The following is a 5,635-nucleotide window of genomic DNA, read 5'->3' on the forward strand; positions in this document are numbered from 1 at the left end:
TCATAAAAAGCAACACATAAAAATGCAGTCACATCGCGTTTCTTTCCTACTACTTTTCTTACTGCAAGTGCCGTTTCTACGAAAATTTCTTTCGTTATGTTACCGGTGCCATTTCAAAGGCGCGACAATCTCGATTTTTGTTCGCCGCAAAGATCTAGCACGCCTAAAGACGCTTAAAAGGTCTGCAAGTTTGACTTTAAAAAAACGATACATTTTACAGTTGTAAGCTGCATCCAAAAGCAATACATAGGAGCAGCATATGTCTTCCTCCAAATTGTAAATCTCCCCAAAAAATCTTGTATAATTTTATTCCCACCGACAAAGGATTAAAAGGAAAATTAAAACGTAGGAAAAGTGATTTGGTACATCAAAATAAAATAAATAACACAATCAATGACCGGATGGCAATAATTTAAAAAAAACAGAAAACCTTTATAGCAAGTAATGTATATTTACAAAAAGATATTTTTACAAATCGATTTTTATAAATAATAATTACAAATAATTTTATAAATAATAATAAAAATTTCAACTGCGCCATACATAGAGTATACATATGTCAGCAAGTTTTCCGCCAAATTGTTGATTATAAATTATTAAAAAAATGCGCTAAAAAAAATTTTGTCAAATTTTATTCCCACCCAAATTGTTAATTAAAATTCAATGTTTAAAAGACTGTTTTAAATTAAACCGAATATTTATTCCTATCTCGCATTGCTGACTGGGTTTCTCGTTTGGTCACTCCTTACAACGAGAGTGAATGTCAGCTTAGTTTATTACTATTTTGTAAATTTTTATTTTACGTTCGAGCTAAATTTTTATTATTAAAATTTAATTTATTATACGTATTGTAAACGAATTTTTTACGAAATGCTGAAAAATCGAAAACGTCGACTGCGGCGCAAGTAAACGAGAAAGACGAAAGAATACGTCCTTCTATTCTCAAGCTAATTACAAGCTGCTACGTTTCAAAACTACGCTACTACTACTACAAGGCTACAAACTTACAAGATGTAATTTATTTTTTAATTCTACAACGATCAATTAATATATTTCAATACATACAATAGACAATATACTTTCTTGTAAATTTGTCGCCTTGTTAAAAAAAAATCGACTTACATTCGATGCGATGCGGGCAGAGTTCAGCTACGAAGACCAAGGAAGAGCGATGATATTCTGTAACATAAATATAAAACTTACATGAAAAATATGCATAAATAAGTAATAATGGATTTTTAATTTAATTTTTATACTCAATTTTTATTTATTACTTCAAAAAATTAACTACTTTCCAGAAAAGATTTACAAAAAAATTTTTTTATTTTTAATCATTTTCTTTGTACAATTATTTCTCAAATTATTATCAGAGTGATAAATTGATTCAAATAAATAGAAAAAAATTTTATTTTAATTTAAATGAGGTAAGATTTATTTTAATTTAAATGAGGTAAGATATTTACCCCAACGTTGCTCTGCCGATGCCCGAAGTCCATCCAGGACCTGGTCCTCCTCTCAGCACTCAGTCAGTTCGTCATCATGCACCTCATCTCCAGGTCACATCATCCACAGGTCACTCGCGACACTCGCGAATACGCGCGCGAATTGTTATACTATTCGCGCGAAACTGGCGGGTCTCCCGTTTAAAAAGTTTAAATAATTTTCGGACGCCCGAATACTTTAGCGATATTCGCGACGAACCCCGACCGTGGTTCGTTTATTCGATCGGCGACGAGCTGTAAGAAACTGTATGATATGGTTTTACCATTCATTGAGATTATTAGTTCTTTTTTTTTACATATTTATATTACAATATCACATATATTGAGTTTGAAAAAATATTACTAATTATACTGTTAATATTTCTAATCTAATCTACAAGCGTTACGCGAAGTACGCGGTAGTCGCGGAACACCCGAATTACGCGGAATACCGAATTTTTACGCGATTTTCCTAATATCCCGGTTTATGTGGTTTTTTTTTTTTTATTGAAGTTAGTAAAAAAAAAGTCATGCGACCTACTATTTGATGCGCCGCAGCGGAGGTTATACCTAAAGATGAACCTGCAACAAAAAAATAGAAAATTTAATTGTAGAGATGCTATATAAATTAATTTCTACTGAAAAAAAAAATCAAAAAAGATTTAATGCGCCTTTAATTAATTTATCAATAAAATAATTAAAAATAAAAGTTTCTATCATTGAAAAATAACAAAACTATTAATATTGTGTAAAAAAAAAAGTAATAATTACCTCTGGGTTGCTCCGCCGGTGCAGGATACCCATCCTGGGCCTCCTCCTCCTCTCAGGATGTTCATCAGATAAGGGTTCTCTTCCGACAAACGTAACCCAGTCCTCCTTCAGATTTTTGCCTGAAAAAGAAAAAAAAATTTATTTCATTAATATCTTCACAATATTAAATACAAAAATGGTATACGAAGTGTTCAAGGTAACTACATTTATTCTTTATTAAGTATCATATAGTTAAGTATTATATTCGTATCGTATAATATGAGAATCATTAAATACAAGTGTTATGTTACGCGTACATGAATAACCTTGCGTTTGGTCACCGGCAGGTTGGTCGGTCGACAAAGAATCTCAGCGCAAACACGTGAACGTGCCGTGTATACATGTAGCCTCTCACGCAAGCATTGCGGGTGACCGCTGTTCGTTCCATGCCCCTTACGCAGCAATAGAGCACGTTGTGTAAAAGAACCGTGGCCCTGAATATACTCAATGTACTCCCGAAACACTTTTCCCGAGTTCCTCCTATGCTAATCAATGGAAAATTTTCGGTGAGACGAAGGTCACTGCTATGATACGTAGTCACGTACGTATAAGAACGAAACTTACTTTACGAGGGAAATAGGTGATTGCGGGTACTCTCCGTGTATGGAGGATTGATGGGAGAAGGCATCTTGGGCGTCGAATTATGTCTGTCCACCGTAATTACGCGTATTTCGGCGAGCACGTGCGGAGCGTGGGGTAGTGCGTGTGAGCTTCTCGAACGTTGGGACCGAATGGAAGGGGAAGGCTCCTGCGCTCGCTCGCGCGCATGCCACTGCCGCCCGCACCCCTCCTAACCCGCACCCACCGACCGATGGACCGACGAGGAATCCCAGCGCAATCACGTGAACATGCCGTGTATACATGTAGCCTCTCACGCAAGCATTGCGGGTGACCGCTGTTTGTTTCTTGCCCCTTACGCAGCAATAGAGCACGTTGTGTAAAAGAATCGTGGCCTTGAATATGCTCGAAGTACTCCCAACACACCTATGTTAATCGACGGAAGTTTTTGGTTAGACAAAGATCACGACTATGATACGCAATCACGTACGTACAAGGACGGAACTTACTTTACGAGGGAATGAGGCGATCGTGGGTGCTCTTCGTGTACGGAGGATTGATGGGAGAAGGCATCTTAGGTGTTGGATTATGTCTGTCCACCGTAATTACGCGTATTTCGGCGAGCACGTGCGGAGCGTGGGGTAGTGCGTGTGAGCTGCTCCAACGTTGGGACGGAATGGAAGGGGAAGGCTCCTGCGCTCGCTCGCGCGCACGCCTCTGCCGCCCGCACCCCCTTTCCTCACCTACCCTATGCTATTTAATTTAGCGCGTTAAACGATTAGACGATTATACGGCGAATATAATATCTAATATTCGAATAAAACGCGAACGGAAAAATGTACTTTTTTTTCTTTTCTATTTTGTCTTGAGAAAAATTCTACTTTGCATAAAATATGACGAAACGGCTTTGCAGTTCTTTCTGCGGCGTTGAACGTAAACGATGGACCCTTAAACGAGGTCCGGCACGGGACTAAATTCGAAAAAGGCGTCTATCGGAAGACTTTAGCTGGTTGTTGCAATTATGATTTCGTGAAATGAGGAGCAAAGTCTCGTCCTTCGCGAAGAAAATGCGTAAAATTACAGGGTAGGCGCGGCTTCTTTAACTTCGCGTACAATTCGGAAAATCGGTAGAAAACCAACTATGTAACGATTTACCCGACGACGAGGATATGTCGCGGCTGCTGAATTTTTACGAGCCCGCGCAATTGCCGAGGGAAAAGTCGGGAATTGTGCGCGACGTCGAACGGGCGCGCGAAAAGCTGGCAGGGAAAAGAAAAAATTACATGGTACCTGCGAGGTACGGATTATTCGAGAGCGATTGTCGCGCTTTTTCCTTCGCGAAGGAACGATAGAAAATCATTTTTCCCGCGGCGAAAGATCGAGAGATAAGAATCGCTTCGTGTTAGCAAGTAAAAATAAAAGATCGATTAAGCTTTAATTAACTTAATAGTTTTCCGCGAGCAGTCCCGTCATTCTTTCTCATCCTGCTCCTCTCCCCGTTAAAAGATTAGCTCGTAAACTTTAATTAATTTGCAGGAAATGAGAGAAACAAATTGAGAAGTTAATTTGGAATTAATACGGAAATATTTTTTCATACGCGATTATGTATTCAAGCTTCATAATCACGCTTGTAATAAAAATCATATACGACTTAATATTAAAAAAAAAAAAAAAAAAAGAAATACAATTATACTTTTATTTTAATAATTAAATTTCTTTTGCTTCTCGCAACAATTAACACGTGGGTTTTCCGCTCAAACTATAATTTATGCTTCCAATATCGCACTATATATTATATAGAACAAACTATTACAGGTGGGAGAGGGGGAGAGGAGTTAGATGTTGTTGCAAATTATTATCACCACAAATTCGCGTTTATATAGAAATACAAAGTTAACTCGATCCGCCGAGTAAATGTCATTAATTACGAAAATTAATCAAAGGGAGAAAGCGCGGTACCATTGCATCGCATGTATCGCGACCCGAACGGCCAATATAATATGCCGCGCGTGTTTTCCATCGGTCGCGTCTATTTAGTTTTCCCTTCCTGACTTCCACTCGGTGCCGCGTGCTCCGTTGTACATATATATATATATATATATATATATGTATATACGTAACGTGCAATTGCGAGTCAGCTTTGTACTATTTTACTCGCACGGAATTCTGCAAACAACCGCCGCACGGGGAGAATGGCCGGATATTTGCACGGTTTCCGTACGAATAAACTAGTCCGATGTGGATAATAACACGGGAGGTGTACCTAGATCGAGAAATTGCGTCGGCAAAAATCAACCGGGGGGCGGGAAGGACCAAGTAGTAAATAGGGAAACTTTCCCGGCGTGTAATCTCCGCGGGATTTAAAGGCTCGCGGCAACGCGCCTCGCGGTTGAGGCTAACTCGTACCGCGCGTAGGGTATCACTTTGCGTTACGGAAATCACGGAAACGCAACGCGGGAGGGGAGGGGGAAGGGGGATGGAAAATGAATGCCCGAACGAATGTTTTATCTTACGAATGGGTGGCGTTACCGTACTATCGCGCACTCCGTGCCGCTCGCGCCGCGGCGTTGGCGGACGATAAGAGGATACGAGGGTAGGGTGAACATTTTCATAACACGAGAACTTTTTTCCCGAGCGCTATCGAGAGCGTGGGCGGAAAGGGGGGAAGGGGGGGAGGAGGGGAGGGAAAGAAAAAGATCGGCGGCTGTCCGCTAGATGTTTGCCAAAGTTCGGCGCGTGTGTGCTCGGCGCTTTTTGCTCTCCCCTTTACCACCCCACCTCCCCTT

The 5,635-nt window shown here is 39.8% G+C and overlaps 1 long non-coding RNA gene across 1 annotated transcript; it reads right to left on the reverse strand.

The window, feature by feature from the left end:
* Positions 1 to 291: 291 nt before the first annotated feature.
* Positions 292 to 2,849, reverse strand: LOC139111123 (uncharacterized). The gene is made up of 3 exons (XR_011547155.1): positions 2,253 to 2,849; positions 1,464 to 2,063; positions 292 to 1,179 (listed from the first exon to the last, which is right to left on the reverse strand). It is a non-coding gene; the product is annotated as an uncharacterized lncRNA (long non-coding RNA).
* Between the last annotated feature and the right edge of the window lie 2,786 nt (positions 2,850 to 5,635).

This window comes from Cardiocondyla obscurior, linkage group LG22, assembly GCF_019399895.1.
Source record: "Cardiocondyla obscurior isolate alpha-2009 linkage group LG22, Cobs3.1, whole genome shotgun sequence".
Taxonomy (NCBI): Eukaryota; Metazoa; Arthropoda; class Insecta; order Hymenoptera; family Formicidae; genus Cardiocondyla; species Cardiocondyla obscurior.